The sequence below is a fragment of the Sturnus vulgaris genome, chromosome 10, assembly GCF_052056855.1.
Source record: "Sturnus vulgaris isolate bStuVul1 chromosome 10, bStuVul1.hap1, whole genome shotgun sequence".
Lineage (NCBI taxonomy): Eukaryota > Metazoa > Chordata > Aves > Passeriformes > Sturnidae > Sturnus > Sturnus vulgaris.
The window spans coordinates 13,343,879-13,363,424 of NC_142252.1; the positions used below are offsets into that span (position 1 = coordinate 13,343,879).

Sequence of the window (19,546 nt, forward strand, 5' to 3'; positions counted from 1 at the left end):
GCCAGCCACTGGCTTCATGCACCCAGGTGTTTCTGGTGAGGCTGTTTAGGTGGTTGCAGGTATTTAGGCTATGAAGGTGGATGCAGGCCAGTATAAATACCCCTCTGCTCGTTGTGGAAGGGGTGGCTTTTCCTTATGCTTGAGACCTACAGCAATGGTTGGTTCCTCCAGTTTGCAGTAAGTTTGTCTATTTGATCTATCTCACTGTAGAAAAACTACTAATGCTGTTCAAGTGACTGTTGTTAGGTGTTACATTTTAGCTGTGAGTTGCTATTTGGTATCTCTGAGAAGTGATGGAGGGTTCATTTCCTCCTCTGGCATGTCTGTATACACCAACTACACCTGGACTGACTTATTATTCATACCCTTCACTTTAAAGCCTGGTTTTGTTGGTCAGGCAGCTCTCCCCCATTTTTTTGTACCAGGAGCTTGGTGTTGGCTTGGGCCAGGTCACTGGGGAGAGGGTGCTGGGTAACGTTTCTGTTTTTGGAGATCTCCAAAACTCAAATGTCTTGATCCAGTGTTTGCAACAGTCTTGATAGGAGCAGAAGGTGGGACCAGAGACCTCTAGAGATGTCTTCTACCCTTTATTTTATTTTTCTCCTGGTGTTGTGTCTAGCACAGAACAGTGATTTGTCAATGGCTTCATCATTGCAGGGCAGCCTGGTTGTTTCTATCAGTTGTGGTCCCTAGGTCACGTCCTCAGCCATTGCTTCCCTGTACTGAGTCTCTCATCCTTTGCAGCACTTGTGCCCTCAGGTCCCAGCCTGCCCTCGTGCTCACAGTTTCAAGGTGTATTTGGGGCTGTTCCCTGGATGACTCAGATCACTGGCACTAGCAGCATGTGCTCCTTGCTGTTTATGGCACCATCAGGTTGTGTCATCTGCTTGTCTTACCAGGAAAGACTTTTCTAGTCATTTAGCTAATTGGTTAAAGTACTAAATTATGCAACACCAAGAGCTGATCCCCTTGGAGCTGCTTGTAATAGCCAAATGGCATCTCTAATTCTCTCTTGCCCTTCAGACTTGGTCTGTTTGTATGCAGTGTTTTTAACTCATGTCAGCTGGCATTAAAGACCCTTGAGAAAACTGGATTGCAGGCCACCAACCTTGTCAGGCAAGACAAGCTGTAGTCTGCTCCAGAAAAGGACAACAGCTCTGTTTTCCAAACCTCTCTCTCCCTTGACAATAAGGTGCTTAACTGCGTACCTGAGTGCCTTGGCTGTTTAACTATTGTGAGGATTGGTGGTATTGGGATATTTCTTACCCTGTGATTCTTCCAGCTGAGGCCCCATGCTCTGCTTGTTTCTGGGTTTGCAGTCATCCTTCCCACAGCTCCAGAGTACCACACTGCATTGGCTCTTGCACTGAACTGGCTTCAACACAGCAAAACCCTGCAGCAATCACTTAAAAACAATAATGGGACAAGGAAGTTCCCTCTGGGAACAGCAAGGACTGTTTGCTGTCTGCCATCAGTGCCTGGTGATGCCTTGTTGAGCATCCCTGTCTTGTGACAAGGTTTGGGGTAGGCAGAGGTTATAAGGCTGTTCTGGGGCTCACCAATGGTGGGCATATGCAGGGCATTGGGAGAAGTATCATGAGCTGTGACTGTCCACTGCACCTCTGCTCTGGCCCAGGCATGGTCAGTATCCTCTTCCTGATGGTCCTGGACATGCTTTCCTTGGGTGAAGGCTGGAGGCTCCAGGGATGGGGCAGTGATATAATTCCTAGGGTTAGTTCCAGGTTAAACAGCTGGAATTGCTGCTCTGCCTGCAGAACTCATCACCCCAGCAGGTGACACACACCTGCTACTCTGGCATGGGGGATGTTGAAGGCAGGAGCTGCTCATCCTGCTGCTGGGATGAGAGAGGAGCTGCCAGGGTGGAGTGTTGGGTACCAGTGAACCCCCACATGCCAAGGACAGGGAGCTGCAGCTCAGGCTGCACTGGGAGTGCAAAGCCAGGGCTCCAGGCAGTGCCTGTCCTGGGACAGGCTGAACCTCATCCTCCTGGTGAGAGAAGGAGACACAGCAGATGAGCAGCTTATCCTGTGGGAGATGCGTAGCTGCCATGGGGGCGCCTGGAGTCCCTGGTTGTATTAGCACCTTCTGGAAAACGAGCCCTTGCACCACAGTTCCTGGTGCTCTGCACAGATGTGTTCTGGCTGGTTTAGCCTGCCTGTGGCTGTGAGTGTGTAACCCTGCTCTGGGAGGGTGCTTGTCCAGCAAACACTGGCTTGCTTGGCTCTACAGGCCACCTTGCAGGGGCTGGCAGTGATGGGGAGGATTTCACCCACTCAGCTGCCCTTTTCTCAGGCCTTTGGTCAGCACATAAGGAAGCACTGGAAAAGGAACAGACTGTCTGGGGAGAACTCTGCTGGTGTGCTGGGGTCCTCTCCAACACCCTGTAGTTAGAGCAGTGTGCCAGGGAGTTGTGCACATACATGGTGCAGGCAGATGCCATCTCACAGGTCAGACCAAGCTCTGCTTGTGCAACTCCTTTTGATTGTGTGCTCAAGGATAGGGTGTCTCAGACTGTTCCAAAATCAAAAAGCTTTTTCTAAAGTAGTGACTGTTCGTGGGGTAGCACTTCTCTCTCCTCCCTGGCAGCTCAAATACCCAGAAGAATAAGCTGCACAAGGACGGCCCCAATCTTGATGTAACATGATAAATTATGTAACACAATGTCACAATTATGTATTTCTGAAAGAAGTAGGGCAGGGAGCTGCCAGAGACAGCTCCACTCTCTGGTGAGCAACTCCCACGAGCTGCTGCTGAATGAACCGTGAGCTGGTGGGGTCACCTCCTTCCACATCCTTAATGCCACAGTTCACTGCAGAATCGGTAGGAGCTTTCAGGACCCATTTTTTATTCCTTCAGAGGCATTGTGTGTGTGTGTGTGTAAACCCTAACAAAGGGATTAAGCAGGTAGTTTGTGCAGCCAGCAGCACGTTGCTTGATGCTTGCACAGCCTCTTGGCAGCTCTCAGCAAATTGTTTAAACAGGGCCCTGGGTCAGGTCAGAGCTTTCTGAATGCTCTGACCACTGCGTTTGCAGAGCCTTTCTTTGTAATTTCTGTGCCAATACACTGAGCACTCATGCTTCATCTCTCTCGCTGCACTGGGAGCAGAGTAAATTCATTGTGATCTTTGCAGAGCTTGTCAGAAGTGGGCAGGGAAAGGCAGAGACTGAACAAAGTCGATTGGTTTGAGCAATCCAGAGCCTGCAGGAAGAGTCAGCAGCCTGTGTTTCATCTCCGCTTCCTCTGCTCCAAACACAGATGGGAAAAACAGGAGGGGGAGGGAGGAGAGGCAAAGATAAAGTGAGAGACAGGAGGAGTGAGATCTGCTACTGCAGTAAGAGTTGTTGGAGCAAGCAAAATATTTTAGAGCAAAACAGTGTTTTAGATTTTTCGTTGTGCTGTACTGAATATCTTAATCAGAGGGGCTGGAGTCAAATTAAATAATTAAAATATTTATTTTTCTTCCTCTTAAAGAATGAGCTCTGTGGCTGGTGGTGGGCTGGCAGGGAAGTTGTGCACTGCGCAGAAGTGTCTGAGGTGAGAAAGAAACCAATATCTGCACTGGGAGAAATCGGGGAAGTGGATTTCCTCTCCTTAAAAGCAGAGAAATTCTTTCCCAGCAACTCTGATCTAGGCTTTCATTTTCGACTCACCCAGGCCATTAATATCCATGCCACTGTCCCTGGGAGCTGAGGTCTGGGTCATGCATGTGTGTACAGGGCAGGAGGAGCAGCACTGAGCACAGCACACACCATCACATGCCTCCCCCATGGCCTCTGCATGAGGAAATCCTGCCAGAGCTCACCGGATGCAAAGGGAAATGAGCCAGGCCTCCAGACATGACCTGTTCCCATCCACAGAGGCCCCGGGCTGTGCCATGCACATGGGCACCGTGTGATGCCTGTGGAAGAGCGGGGGGCACTCATGTATGTGGGGATGTAGGATCAAGTTCTGAGAGCATTTGTTCAGGGGGAAGAACCTGAGCCATGCTGCTACTTTTCAGACTCCTTCAAAGGCTGTTGAAGTCGTCCAGGTAAAGCAGGAAGGCAGGATGTGGCAGTTCCAATGTCAGTCTGCAGCAGAAGGAGGCAGCAGCTTTCAAAAATAACCTTTGCAAGGTCATCCCTGAGCAACAGTGGTGGGCTTGAGCACTTTTCTGCAATTCAGCTCAAAAAGACAGGATCTTGCCTTTTCTTTATGGGAAGGAAAGCATGTGATGACAGGTCCCCAGAGCTTTTATTTTGAAGCCAAATGCTTAGAGTGCATGAAGACAGCAAAAGCATTTTCCTTCAGGCGATACAAATCAAATAAATGGAGACAGTGCACTGCAATTCAGTGCAGGTAGCAGCAGCACAGGCTGCACTCATAGCTCAGCATTGCAGGGGCATTGGTGACAGAAAGTGCCCAGGACTGGCACTGCCAGCAGTCCCCCTGCCCTGAACATCTCCTACACGCTGGGGGCCACATCTCTGCCCTGGTGTGACTTTGGTGCTTTGGCAGTGGGGTGTTTCTGCCTTCCTGTTAAAGCTGTGTGTGTGAAACTGTCTGTAGAGTTTAATTAAACTATGCAGAGCCAGCTTCAGGAGAAGCTGTCTGGTTTAATAGACTCTCTGTTCAATGTGCAAAGCTGAGTGGTGTTCCTGTGGGAATGGATGTATTTTTTTATTGTTCCTGTGAAGAGGGATTAGCATTAGGATGGGTAGCTGCCCCATTCTTCCCATCCTCACTTGCTGTCATAACATTGTCTAGGCTGCCCCATACAAGAAAGGAGCTGCAAAGAAAGGACCTGTCCTTGTAGGCTGGGTGGTTTTGCAGGATACTCTGAGCACTGTGTAGATGAGGAGCAAAGCCCAAAAGATGATGCTGGGACTCTGCAGAACTGCCCCAGCAGGTACCTGTGAGGGGCCCTGGGTGGAGGTGGGCTGCAAAGGGACAGCTGCGTGGTGTGACCCAGGGAACTGCTAAGGGACCAGCAAAGCAGCTCTGGGACCACGTGCACCAGTGCTTGTGGTGGGGAGAGGCTGTGTGCTGGCCCCGTCCTGGCAGAGGAGCCATGCAGACAGGTTTTTGGGAGCATGTGACTGTGTTTTGGGAGTAAGTGAATGCTGGATGCAGTTAGCTCACCTTTGCTGCGTTAATGTCTGCTAAACAAATGATCCTGTGTGAAAATTTAATTGTAAGAACACTAAAGCAAGAAATGAGCCCCTGGATTTTATAACAGCCCTAGAACCCTTATCCTCTCATTAATGGGTTTTACAGCTGTCATAAGTGAGCCATCTCTCTGGAAATAAAACATTTTCTTTACAAATAGCCATTTAGGTGTTGCAGGCTACTCAAGAGATGGGGCTTATTTCTAATTAAAGAATAATTCCCTTCACTTATGTGGTTTGTGGCTGGACTACCTGCCACAACTGCAAGCTGGAGCAATTCAGTGGAGACCAGCAGGTCTTTTTTAAATCCTACTGGTTGAGGGGGATGGGAGCCCCACCCTCATATGGGTTTGGAGTACTCACCCAATCTATTCCCCGTTTAGGAGAAGGTGCTGTGCAGCACAGATGCTCAGTGTTGCCTTCCCTGTCACTCTGGCCAGGAGTTGGTGCTTTGTTTGCCCACATCACAAACAGAGCAAGAAAAAAGCTCTTGGTTAAAGCCCCTGGAAATGAGTGAGATGAAGCAAAGCTCCATGGCATTGGCATAACACCAGTGAGAAATCCATTTCATCTTACTGTGATGAGTTTACTGCGTCTTCCCGTTTGATTTACAGGGTGAGTGTAATGTAGACTTTGAAACAATCAGCAGCTCTGACTGCCAGTCTGGCCAACTTCTGGAACTTTTTCCAGGGGCTGTAAACCAGGTCCCCACATCTCCTGGTCCAGCCGTCTTTGAAGGAAGGGTTCATCTCCTGCTGGCCTTGCTCTGCTCGCACAGGGATGAGTGTAACCCTGTGACCCTGGCACTGCCTCCCCGTGTAATGGTAGAGGTCAGCATGCTCTGGGGTGGCCCCTGCCCAAGCTGGAGTTTCACAAGCCCGTCTCAGCACCTTGGGACTTGGAGCAATGGGTTTGTTTGCTTCCTTAATGTGTCTCCTTTCACACTGGGTTGGACTGTGTCCAGGCAGGAGTTTATCTCCCTTCCCACTGGAAGCTGTGCAGGCTCATGCCAGCTGCTGTCTGGGGAACTGCTCTCCATTTCAAAAGAAATCAAGTCAACTTTGTTCCCAAGCCTCTATTAATCACCTTTTCCAACTTCTTGTCTTCTAGCAGCAGGCTCTGCTTGGCTGTTTGAGCTGGAGGATGTGGGAACCTTGGCTGGCCTAGCCTTGGTGCAGCCCATCTCTGTAAGTTCCATCCTCCTGGCCCTGGTCCTCTGCAGGAAGCTGTGCCAGGCAGGATGCACCAGCCTGGGCAGTTTGCTGGTGGTCACAGTGGCCACCATCTATTTACCCTGCTTGTAATAATGCTTCCAGGTTAGGAGGTTACCCATGCACATGACTTTGCCAAATGAATCATCATTGCATAAGGACCTGGGGTCTCTCCAAATCATTCCCAATATGAATTTAAAGGCTACAGTCAACCCCAAATCTATGCCTGGCTATATGCCCCACCGCGGGTGTGATCTGTTCCCACATGGGGATTGGGAAAGTCCTTTAAAAAAAGCAGAAGTGACCTTTTTAAGCAGGCCTGGCCTCCATTCCTGCCAGTGCTCACAGCAAGAGCTCAGGTGCCACCTCTGCCTGGTCATTGCAGAGGCATTTGTGCAAGGAGTGCTGCAGACTTGGAAAAGTCCCTGGTCCTCCCCAAGGAGCCTTTCCAGAAGCTGTGGGCTTGGAACACTGAAGTGAGAGGAAAGGCAGCCTTTAGAAGGGCCTGGCTGTGGATATGAAGGGTTAAATCATGGTTGACATCCATCCTGCTGTGATTTGTCAGCCTGGACTCATGTAGTCTGTGGAGAAAAACAGGCAGAGTAATTTCCTGATTTAAATGAATTTCAGAGACCACCACAGGAAGGAACTTGGGTTGTGTCCAAAGGGTAACCAGGCCATGGAAAAATACCAGGCAGGGGAAGGGGCCAGGGGAATCAGAACTTGGATTTTCCCCTTGGTCAATACAGAGGTGATAGACACCATTGCGTTTTCCAGTTATGAGTCCTAAATTAAGAAATTTAGGACACTTTAAATGTCAGATTGCTGAATAATCAGCTTTTCTGAAGAGGAAAATTCCCTGAGAGCCTGAGTCCTTCCTAGCTGGCATTTCATGTTATTTATTGAATTGTTTATTGTACCTGGGTCTTGAGTATAAATAAAAAAATGTATTTGCTGCTGCCTGCCTTGTCCATAGACAAGACATGGTATTTAGGCAAGGCTTTGTTTGAATCACTGCATTCCCACAGCAGTGGCAGGGTCCTTGTCACTCTTGCAGCAATCCTGACACAAACTTAGTGACAGATCAGGTGTGGGATATAAGTGATGGTTCAGGGAGTCATCATATTTCTAAAAAATATGAAGGTGTCTGAACCTAGAGAAGTAAAGCTGAACCAGGCAGCAGAGACCAGAGGGCTCTGAATGGGTTGTGAATGTGCTCTTTCATGTCCTGGGGACTCGGGTGATATTTCTGTGCAAAAAAAGAACTGGTGAAGCACAGAGTAGTGAGAAATAAAGGCATGTCCCATTTATTTTCATCCCCGGGACTAAAACTTCCCCAGCAGCAAAGCTGCTCAGTCATTAAAAGTCGCTTGAATAGAAAAGCTTCTTGCAAGTGCTGTCAGCACTGGCGCAGGCTGGATTGCAGAGATGGTATCTGCAAAAAAGAAATAAAATACAAGCTATAAGAAAAAGTGCTATTCGACCATTAGTGAGTGAATTTATCATCCTGCTTGAGATGCCGGAGTTAATAAAATAAAAGCCTTGTAGACAGTATGGAGGTTATTATTTAAGGCTATCATCACCCTTAATTCAAAATTCTCATTCCAAGGATGCCTGAGTGATTGCTTGGGCTACATTAAGAACTGAGTAAACCTAACTTTTTTTTAATGGCTTCTCTCTGTTTTCCTGTCTTATGATGTAATGGCATGGTTATAGCATCTTAATAAATTTCTTTTTAAGGTTTAGAAATTGTATGAAAATTAGCACCATGGTAAAAAACAATTTCCTGGACTGTGTTTGGATTTTTTTCAAAGAAACTGTGAAATACATGTGAGAATCCTTCAAAAGAAAGGGAACCTCAGCCTTAATGAACTATATATCCCAGTATTTGCTGTGCTGGGGGTCTGGGGTCTCCCAGACTGTGACTGTGAGTTAGGGAGCAGAATTTTACACAGGGGAAGAGGAGGAATAGGTGGTGTTGAAAAGAGTGTGTTGAAGATCCCTCATTCCTTTGCCAACAATGTGATTTGTGACCAGCAATGCTTTTTAAGATGAGGCCTGTGGGTGTGTCCCTATCCACAGGGTCTGAGCTTGATGCAGCAGCACAGGAGCATCCCAAGCACGTTGCTGTACGTTTCTGCTGGAAGGACCTGGAGCCCCTTTAGCATTTGTCCTGCATGCAAAATAAATCTGCATTTGCAAGTGGGGAAATGAATGTTTCTGGGCTCTCCTGCCCAGTCTATATTCATGAATGTGCTTTTCATGTTAGTGTCATGCTGCAGTCTCCCTATTTCTTCTCAAGTCAATTCCTTCTTTCATATGGAAATTCTCCCCTCCCTCCGAATATATTATCACACATGCCAGGTTCCTGGGGCTCGAGTAGGGTTTTCTCAGAGGTCTCTGCCCTTAGCTGGGAGAAGAAAACATTCTCTGATGACCTGGGGAGTCTGAGGTGACTGCCTGAACGCTGGGAACTCTCTGTGTTGATCCACATCAAAGCTGTTGGCTGCATTTTCCACTTTCTTTATGGCTCTGCATTGAGATAAAACCTATGAAAGACCCAACAGTAGATTCCCATGCTTGTCACAGGGCTAAAAGTGGTGATCCATCACATGCTATCCATCCATCCCTCCCTCACACAGCACAGCACTGGGGATGTGACTGCTGGGCGCTTTCCTGGCTGAACTTCAGAGGGAATGGTGCTTACTGGTAGTACTGGTCACAACTGGTCTTATGTCATCTCCCTGCAAAAGCTGGGAAGATCACAAGATGTCCTTTGTGGGGTCATTTTAGACTGGGACCAGGCTGGCCACAGGAGGAGCAGCAGTGCTGTGCACTAGATGGGATGACAAGGTGGGAAAGTGGCTTGGGGTGGGGAGGATGCTGAAAAGGATGTGTGCAGCTGTCGAACCTGTTGGCTGGAGGTGACGTTTCTTGTGTTAAAATAGAACGTTAATTTGCTTTGATTTTACAATGCCTGTGTGCTGCAGCTGATGTGTATCCCAGCACAGTTAAGCAGTAAACTGGAGGTTGATTATGTAGGAATAAAATAATTTAGGTTGGAAAAGACCTCTAGGACCATCAAGTCCAGTGATTAACAAGGTACAATAAACATTCCTAAAAATGAAGAGGTAGTTTGCAAGTAAGTCCTGCTCCAAGGCAGGCAGCTCTGAGAAGGGGAACAGTGTTCCTGCTCTGTGGGAGTATGTTTGGAAATGCTACATTGGTGGCACTTCCTGAGTTAACAGAGCCTGGGGAGGGGAAATGGCTGCAGGTGCAGGATGGAAGCTCAGCTGGTGAGCATTCCCCATCCAGGGTCCTCTCCAGGGCAAATGCACAGCTCAAACTGAAAAGCTGAGTTTGTTCCCACACTCACAATGAACATGTAGGAACACAAGACCTGGGAGACAGATGAGCAGCAAGGCTTTTCTCATGGCACCTCAGAGGAAAGAGGTGCAGATACTTGCAATAACTTGCAGTATTGAGCTTAAGGGCAGCTTCAGCATCTTGGAAGTAAGTGAAGTAATTTGTGGTATCCCTTTAGTGCAAATACAGTTCTTGCAACCAGAAGGAACAAGTCATTAGCGACACCAAGAAACCACTTGAGGAAAATCTGTGTGCATTGATCTGCTGTTGTGGATAAAAATATTCTGCTGTGTCTTTGCAGGAGGACAAGTTTGTGACAGAGTCCCATTTAGTGTGTATTAAAGATCCCGCTGAAACCTCCAGATTTATTTATGAAAATACTCCTGGGCACCAGCTATACTCCATGCAATTTCATCCAGGCTTTTCAGGGATAGAGCTTGAATTAAGTGTAACTGCCCACGAAAAAGCATTCATTCCATTACTCTCCTGATGAGAGGCAGCAGAATGCACAGCTGGAATTTGGAGGGCTGCATATCAAAACTACCACCATCTAGACAGAAAATAAATGTGGCAGGAGAGACATGGCAGCCTGAGCCTTTGCTGTGAGGATGTGGTGGGAGAGGAGAGCAGGGACAGAAGGACAGACTTGGGGGAGCAATGCAGCTGAGGAAGTGAGGGCTTGATGGCCATTGAGTGCTGCTGTACTGTGGCAGAGGGTGACTGTGCAGAGACGGCTTTTAGCTGGGGACTTCCCTCTGGCCCGGCTGTGACACTGAAGGCTTAGAGTAGTTTAAACATTTACCTGCCTTAAGCTTTTAAGACCTCTTTGATGGCCTCAAGTCTCATCTGCATGAAGAGCTTAGGGTGTCCTAAGCAGCCTTATGTCCTTTGGGAGGCTCAGAGCTTGGAGCTGCAGCTCAGCACTGTGGAGCGTTTAATGGGATTTGTGCTCAGTGGCACGGCTCTGCTGGCCCCTGCCAGACTGAATGGGGAGGCTGGAGCAAGTCGGAGCCACTCTGTGATGGCTGGAGAGCAAGGGGGTGGATGGTGCTGCCCATCTGCTTGCCTTTGGGTGCATTAAGGTCCCCAGGAAGAGCAGGAACCACCAGGAGCAAGGACTAAGGATGCTCCTGAAGGTTCACATTGGTCCGATGCACCCAGGGACCCAGCCCGGAGACTGCACAGTCCCCGGCATCCCTGTCTCTGTCTGCTATCAGTAGCTCTGGCCGTGCCCCTGGCCAATGCAGCATCCCTGCTGCAGGGGAAATAGTTCAGTAGGCAACAGGAAACAGGCAAAGCCAGGGCTGGGCTCACTGCTCGAGCAGCCTCTTGAGCAGCAGCCAGGTCGGTGTGCATCACTGCCCGGGCAGCAGTGCCTGAAAGCGAGCAGGTCTCTGTCTCAGGTTTCACAGAAACTACAGCATTTGACAGCAAGCAATTAACAAATTCTCCAGGCCACCCTGCAGCCCCAGCTGCAGTCTGCCAGTCAGGCTGATGCTTCCCAGCAGCCCAGGCATACGTGGCATGGAGAAACCTGCCATCCCTCCTGCGCTTTGCTCCTCAGAAGTGTGAAGCTGGCTGGTGGACAGCACATGCTGTGCTCAATGCTTCCAGTGCAGCCACCAGCAGCTCCAGGGCTGGGCAAATGAGCAGCAGAGCTGCTGGCACAACCCAGCATTTATGGCTCTGCCTGCTTTCGGGAAGAACAGCCAACCCCTTCCTTGCAGTGCAGGACAGCCACTCCCCAGCTGCATCCACAGGGACCGAGCCTGCAGAGCACAGCCTTGCTGCCACAGCAGGACTGTCCTCGCCTTGTGGGACCAAGTGACTGTCTCTGGCACTGGTCTTTGTCTCCTCCAGCAAACCCCATCCCTGCTTTCACCTGTTCAGGCAGAAGTAGGGCTGCTGTTGTGCTGGTTTCCTAAGGAAACTAGGGGCTGTGCACCCATGGGTGCCTGCCTGGTCATCTCGTCCCCTTCCAGGCATGGCTGCTGGCACGCCTCATTTTGGGGCCCCAGAAGCAGGAGGAGCAGGCACTGGAGGGTCTCTGTACCTGGCAGGGCTGCAGCAAGTGCCCAGCACTTGCTCACCATGCACAGAGTGCCAGGGCACCACCAGCCCACCAACCAGCAGGTTTGGGGGGCAGGAAACAGCTGAGGACAACTTACTGGTGGTTTTGTGGGCATTGCAGCAGTGGAGAGTCTGTGGAGAAGAGGTGTAATTATGGAGACACAAGGTGTTTGTCACGTTCATGGGACACGCTTTGAGGTAGAACAAGCAAAATTATCCTTGGCTCAGCATGGAGGCAGCCTAGTGGATAGCTGATGCCCTGCTTCATGAGGCTGCGGTAGCCCAGGGACCCTGGGGATGTTGACAGTAAAATAAACAAGTCAGGGTGCAGCCTGCTCATCCCGGAGGCACCACTCAAGCTGCCTGCAGAGCAGGGAGTGTTTGCAGGGAGCTTCACACAGCAGAGAACATCACAGCCCACTCATGGGTGATTTATACCTGGGAAGAGGCAAAGCTCTGCTCTCAGGGTATGTTATCCACCCGTGGTTTTTTTGTTTCACTGCAAGGGTTGTTTTGCCCACAGCCAAATGTGAACTGGGTAACTCCTGCTTTGCTTGCAGTCAGCACCTTTCTGGGAAGCTTTTAACTCAAAACTAGTTTAATAGCTGATTAATGGACTTAACCCTCACATGGACCGTAGGAGTTTTTTTTCTAGGGCTCTCAGAAGTACAATGACATGAGAATGCAGGCAGGACCGGGAAAAACAGGATCATCACCTCTTCTTATCCAACGTCTCTCTGCTCCACCTGAGACAGGGCGGGTGCCACTGGGAGGGGAGCAGGTCTGAGCTTTCCCTTCCCCATCTGCAGCACGCATTGCATGAGAAAGGAGACCCATGACACTGTGAATTGTCCAGGCCTTCTCCCCTTTCCCTGCTGTGGCTGGCACAGATTGCCTTCCCAGCTTGACACTGATGTCCCTGGGGACCCGAAGCCCCTGTTACTCCTGGACCAACCTGTGCCTGCTGAGTGCAGTCCATGCCCTGAGCTCCCCATTCCTCCTGCCTTCACTGCTGCCTTGCTCCCAGGGCTGCCTGACCACAATGACCAGCAGAGATTGCCTTAGCTCTAATGGCATATCTCTGCTGATCTGCACTAACTAAACACCCCAGGAGAAGAAGCACCCCTGTAATGAGAAGTAAGCACCTGCATGAAACAGAGTCATGGCTAAAGGTGGCTCCTGAGCAACAGGGAGACTTCAGTGGTGCTGGAGAAGGCTGGCTTGAAATCCCACTCCAGAGGCTGAAAATTACAGAGTTATTAATAGATGTGGCCCCATCTTTAGCCCCCAGCTGAATGGTATTAGCACTTCTTTTTTAGCACCAATGCTAAATCTAATTTTATATCGTCTGAGTATCTCAGACAAAACCAGAAGGACCCCAAAACAGCCCTGGACAGCAGCAATGTGCCAGCTGTTCTCAGCACTCTCTGGGTGTCCCCATGCTGATGCCAGTGCTGCATCATGGCAGAGACTGGCAGTGGGGGCCAAGGGGCTGCAGCAGTGATGGGCTGCGGTCCTGTGGGAATAGCTTGTCCCTCCTTACTGTGGGGAGAAGTCACTGCCAGGGCTTGAGGTTTGCAAGCCAGTGCTGATGCTGTTCTTGCTTTAAAGCAAGGATTATCTAGTTAAATGCACTGGGTCCTATGTCCCTTGACCATGGCAGTATCCTGGCTGCTGTCCTCCCTGCACCAGGGCATCCTTTTGGGCAGAAATCCAGCCTGGTTGCTCTTATGCCAGGGAGTGCCTTCTCTTCCTCCCCTCCCTGTGTAGGTCCTGGCATTACTCTGCCTCACAGCTTTTCTAGCAACAGCTGGATCCTGGTGCAAGCACTGGGGCTCTGCTGCCTTGCCAGCACTACCACAAATCCCAAAGGCACAACCCTGTTAGAGCTGCAGGTATGAAGCCAGTCTTGCCTGCCCAGATTACCTGCCTGTTTGGCAGGATAAGACCACTCCTGGCAAAAGCACAGAGGAGAAATCACATCCCTATGCTGGAAGTCAAAAACATTAATTAAACCTGCGGTATCATTGATTGTTATCTCAGGGGAGAGGCAGAGGGTGAGAAAAAGCTGGGGGGAAGGAAACTAAGGGGAGGATTTGCTAGGAGCATTCCTAACCTTTAAAAATAGGCTGATTATTTCTGCAATGTCGGCATCTTCCTATAGGGAGGCACTTGGAGTAGGTCAGTCTCGTGCCAGGGATTTGCAGGGAGTCCATGCCTTTAGGGAAGGGAACACAGGTGTCCCCAGACTTTTTCCAGCAAAGCATTTGGTGCTACGTAGGTAGGAGATTTTCCTATGTGGGCACCCTATCAGGGACAGTCAGATCCTGGGGAAAATCAGCCTATTTTGTCTGGGGATGTGAACAGGGCACCCCCTGAGAGCTGGGCAGGAGCACTGCCACCAGGCACTGAGTTCTCTGCTCCCCATATAAGAGAAAGTGCAAACACATTTAGGCTGCCAGTGTTATCAAGCAGATCTGCAATTGATCTAGAAATATTAATCCAACTGAACTCCCTCATTTTGAGCCATTTGCACCTAGTGACTCTGTCTAAGTACAGTTGCTTCAGCTGAATTAAGCCATGCCAGAGACTTTCCTCTTGAGCTGCAAATTTCCAGCCCTCTACAGCACGCAAGGTCTGCAGCTGGTGAACCTCCATCCGCCTCTCATGGATCCTGCCCCAACTCTCTGCTCACAAAGAGGGTGGGCAAAGGTCCTCTTTCCTCAGTGTTCCATGGGTGCCTGGCCTGGGACTGCAGGCACAGCCCTGCCTCCCAGGACAGCATCCTGCTTTCCCAGCTGGAACCAGCAACCTGCTTTACTGGCCAACCTGCTATACCAACCCCAGCTGGGTCCCCGTGGCTGCAGTGCCTTTGGGGAGGGGTTGATGTCCCCATGCCCCATACACTCTTGGGGGTGCCCAGAGGGGAGCTGGGCACTCCCACACTGGGGAGTGGTGGCCGTGGTCCTCATCTCTTCCCCTGGGGACAGGTGGTGATCTGCTGTTTGTGGTGACTGCTTGGCATGCACCATGACCTCCTATTCCAGGTCTTTCACTGGCATTGCTGCTCCTGCTGTCCTCCTTCTTGCTGCCCACTCTGCTGGCCTGCACAGGCAGGGCACCAACAGCCCTCAGCCCCTCGCCATCCTGGGCACCAGTGACCTGCTCAGAGGGCTCTGCTTTTTTAGTGGCCATAGAGACGCAGGAGCAGGATGAGGAGGCAGGACCGAGGGTGGGGCTGTGGGCAGGATTAGGTGTTGGGCAATGGGCCGGGTGGCTGCTGGGGGCAGGGTTGAACAGAGCCCTGCAGCTGCTGAGCTGGCTGGACAGTACACTGGTGTCTGCTGTGGCACGTATTGCTCCTGATGGGAATTTGTTCTGGTGGCACTGGCAGATCAGGCAATGGCCAGGCGCCACGGGAAGGAAGATTTTCTACCAGAGCCGGCATGGAGAGGAGCCCCATTTTGTTCCCTTTTTCCAAGCATGGCAAAAGTACGGTGGCACTTGTAGGTGGCATTTGTAGGCTCCTGCCGGCTGATCCTTTTATACCAGCTTGTCTGAAACGGTGCAAACAAACCTCCCTGCTTGCTTTGATTGCTTCCCAGGGATTCCTCCATTTGCATTATAATGAAGCGATATTTTGCTGTATAAATAAAGCTGAAAGTTGACATAGAAAGGACTTATCAACTCTAAAGGTATTTGAATGCTCCCCAGATGGAGGAAGAGAGCCACACTAGGATTTAGTAGGGACAAACTTCAAGTGCTGGTGAGTACAGTGAAGATTTGCAGCAAGATGAGAACATCTTGCTCTGGCACTTCATAAGAAAAGTTGTGCCCAGGGCTGTTGTGAAGTGATGAGGTGGGGGGTTACGGTTGGGCTGAATGTCTGGTGTCTCTGCCTTTATCACTTGTGCCCTTTGCTTTCTGCTGCCACGAAAGAGAGCAGAGGGCTCAGATGGGGTGTCAGGTTGCAGGGACTGGGGGAGACCACCCACCCTTGCCTTGCAGATGTGTGTGTTCATCCCTCTGAGTCCCTAGTGCAGGTCAGGTGGATCAAACAGTCACACCAACCTGCTTTGCGCCCTTTCCTGGACCCTGTCTGACTCCCACCCAAACCCACTGACAGCCAGGGGTTTCTGCTCAGATTAAGACATAGTGGTACATCAAAACCCACTAATACCTTAGCTGCTGGCACTTGCCTGTGCTGAGCCACTTCTGCAAGTGATTTCTGAGTGCTGGGCATGATCTCTAGTGAGCAGGCAGCTCTGAGTTCTGGCTGGTGTCTTCGAAAACTGCTTCCCTGACCCATTTACCTTGCAGCCACACTTCTGGCTGGACACCTGCTCCTGCTGGTGTCAACAGACCTGTGTTTAAAATCCATAAAAAAGTAAAATATTGGCTTTGCTAAAACACTTGACAGGACCATGGTATAGGAAAGCAATTTGTGAGCAATTTGCAAACCACAGCAGCTCATCAGCTGCAAAATCTGATGGTGCACAGGGTGAGGACAAGAGCATGGTTGGCCTGGCACAGCTGCAAGTCCAGCCAGCCTGGCTCCTTCTGATATCATGCTGGCTTCTGGGAAGCTCTTCCCCTTCTTAATCTCACCGTTTTGAAGACCAGGATTAGGGGGAAATCTATCCGTTGTGTGGAGCAGGACACAGTGGGGAGGCTGCTCCTGGCTGGCTTTGAGATCTGTGGCTTGGGAGGAGGCAGGGGAAGTGGATAGCATCCAGAGGAGAGTTGGCATGGCTACTGGAGATGTGCAGAACCTGGTCTGCTCCAGGGAAGGGCAAGCTGGGGGAACATAGAGAATTGTGCCAGCTGCTGGCAGCAGCCCCAGACTGGAGCTTGGGAGAGTCCAGCTGGGCATTACAGCAGTGGCTGGGTCATCCCTTCTGCCCACCAGCGGCCACTGCCACCTGGCCCCATTTTGAGCTGTGCCCAGCTGACCCACATAGTTGTCCCTGCTATCTCTGGGACAGGCAGCCTGTGCTGGCTGGTACCATTACACAACCCTGCTGCAGCCTGCCGCCTGCACACAACAATAGGCACTATTTTTATTCCCTTTGTGGTTGTCACAGGCAGTACAAGAGTCCTTGGGGTGGAGGCTTTTCTCACACATGCTGTTATGTAGGACGTTTCAGTCACTTGTCCTTGTGACCTGCTTGTGCTTGACCCTGCCATCCTAGCTCTCCCCTGCCAGGACCAGCAGGAACAGGGTGTGGGGTCAGTGCCCTGTGGGGAACAAAGCCCCAGTCTTGGGCACTGGTCAGAGCCTGCCCTGCCTGCAGACACCAGTCAGAGGAGGCACATATTCCTGGGGAGATGGTGGTTTTGCCCCTGCCCCACCACTGTGAAGGCATCACTCCCCAAACCAGCAGTAGAGGAGAGCACCAACATGGGACTGCCCCCCGTGTCCTGCTCTGTCCCACTGTGAGGTCCTGCCCTGCTGTCCCAGGGGTAAAGCCTCTGGCCCCCACAGCACCTTCACATGACCTGGTGTTCCCAGGGACTGCTGCCAGAGGTGGGTCTGGCCACTGGTGACAGCAAGTTACTCAGAGCAGAAAATCCTCATGTGTGATGGGCATGATGTGGATGGAGCAATTTTCTGCACAATTACTCCAGTTTATTCAGTGTGATAAACCAATATTAAAGTAGGATGAGATGAGGCCTGGGTGCAATGTATCTTCCTCCTGAGTTTATTTCTTGTCATATTACTCAGCATGGGAATTTCCTAGTGGAGCTGGAAGAAGGAGGGACCTGCAGCATAGGGATTAGATCAGACTTCAATTCCCACACTTCCTCCATTAGTTATGTGTACTGTGGCTTCAGACTTCCTAGGCATAACAGAATGATCTCTCTGCATGCTTAATGCAAGTACCAGGTGGGGAAAAAGCAAAAGGTGCTAACACACAAAAAAATCTTTGCCAAAGAGGAGGATGAGCAAAATGAACCTCTCCTGGCAGTTGGCAGTGATGCCATGTGGAAAGTGGGAGAAGGTGCCAGGTGTAAAAGTACAGCATGAGCAGGGATGGCAGTCCATGTTCAGAGTGAACAGGCAATGCAGCCCCTGTTCCTGTCAACGTGGTGCCCTCCTGTCTGAAATCCTCCTCCCAGGTATGCAGATCTCCCTCAAGGAAGAGTGGACGGGGCTGTAATTCCAGCCTGCTGACACGACATCAAAGCACTTCTCCCCACTGCCTGCCAAGTCATGTTTTGCAAGGTGCAATCCTGCACCACCACACCACAGGTTCTTGGCAGGTTCAGGGTGCTTTGTGCATCCCCCAGTACACTGTCAGATGCGTCCCCTTGGCAGTCCAGTTTCCCAAACCTGAGTTGCAGTGCCTCTTGGAATAGGCCTGCACCCTGCAGGGCTTCTCTGCTCCCTATGGAATTTCATGTGCTCTAACTTCTCTGGCTGGCAGAACAGTTTCCTGGGGGAGCTTGGGATAAAAAGCTTTGAGATAAAATGGGGATGGCATTCCCCATCAGGGACTGCCAAGAAAAAAACGTGGCTACAATTGCATTGCCAACTGCATGGACACCTTTGTTAGTGATGGAGCCTAGTAGAGGACGAGGAAGAGAAGGGTGACAAACCCTACTAAAGACAAACCCATGTGACTTGGTGTCTCATGGCTCCAGAAAGCAAGAGCCACTCTCCTGGAGGCACACTACCAGCCTCCTGACTGGCATTCCCACCACTGTCTCCTTGCTCTGTTTCCTTCCTTGGACCATCTCCCCTAGTTTTTCTCCCTGAGCCTGGATTTGCCTCGCAGCTGCTCCGAGCCTCCCCTCCCTGGGGCAGTGGCTCCCTGTGCCTTTCCCAGGGGCCCGCGGCAGTCTCTGGTGGCACGGAGCCCTGCTGTGCTCAGCAGGAGCTATCCCTCCTTGCACTTTGATGTGCTGCATCCCTGCTTGGGACCGCTGATGAGGACAAGCCCTGGCCGATGATCAAAGTCTCCCCGCCAAGCTCTGCTGCTGCAGCCTGGCCGAGTCCCTGGGATTTCCAGGTGGGAAATCCCTCGTTGTTGCTTTGGGTGGTGGCACAAAGCATGGTATAGTGGGTGCTGACATCTTCCTGCATGCTGCTGGGACCAGAGCCAGCATGGCACAGCACCCAGCTGTGATAACAGGGCACAAAACAGGGTTACTCATAAAAAATCACAAGTCAGTGCAGCCAAATCCAGCCACTGGAAAAATTCCAAATATGTCAGTATGTTGCATAGGCGTCTCCTGGTGAACCAGCCAGGCACGGTCTAATTGGCTCTCAGTTGTTTGCTGGTGTGTGCTGCTTGCCCAGGCTGTGCCAGAGGCTTCTGCCAGGACATCTGCAGCCCATGGCCTTCTCTGTGAAAGCCAAGTTGAACAATGACCCTGCTAAATCCAATTCCAGCACTGCATTCAGAGACAGCCAGGAGCGACCTGCTCTAGAAACCATATTTAGGGGAAAAACAACTCCTTCACCTGCCCTTGGCGCTGTGAGTGCTGGCCCTGGGTCGTGGGCTCTGGGGCTTTCCAAGCAGCAAGAACTGAGGGCAGATGCTCCCTGGGGAGAGGGCTGCACCTCCCTCCAGCTGCCTGCAAGTCCAGGAGTGCCCTGGGTCCCCAAGACGTGTAGGAAGCAGCACATGGCAACTCCATGCTGCTGGCAGGGCTGGTGGGACCCATGGGTTTTCTCACATCCCACTCAGTATCTCATGTTTTCCCAATGGGAGAAGCCACCTGCC

General features: G+C 50.8%; 1 long non-coding RNA gene across 2 annotated transcripts in view; it reads left to right on the forward strand.

Moving 5' to 3' along the window:
- Positions 1-19,546, forward strand: part of LOC148222659 (uncharacterized) — a 46,395-nt gene that overhangs the window by 3,582 nt on the left and 23,267 nt on the right. The window contains exon 1 of one of the 2 annotated variants that reach the window (XR_015805735.1): positions 2,735-2,841. The exons of the other annotated variant lie outside the window; for it this stretch is intronic. This is a non-coding gene — a long non-coding RNA (uncharacterized LOC148222659). Of the gene's footprint in view, positions 1-2,734; positions 2,842-19,546 lie in introns of those variants that run through there. 2 annotated transcript variants of the gene reach the window in all.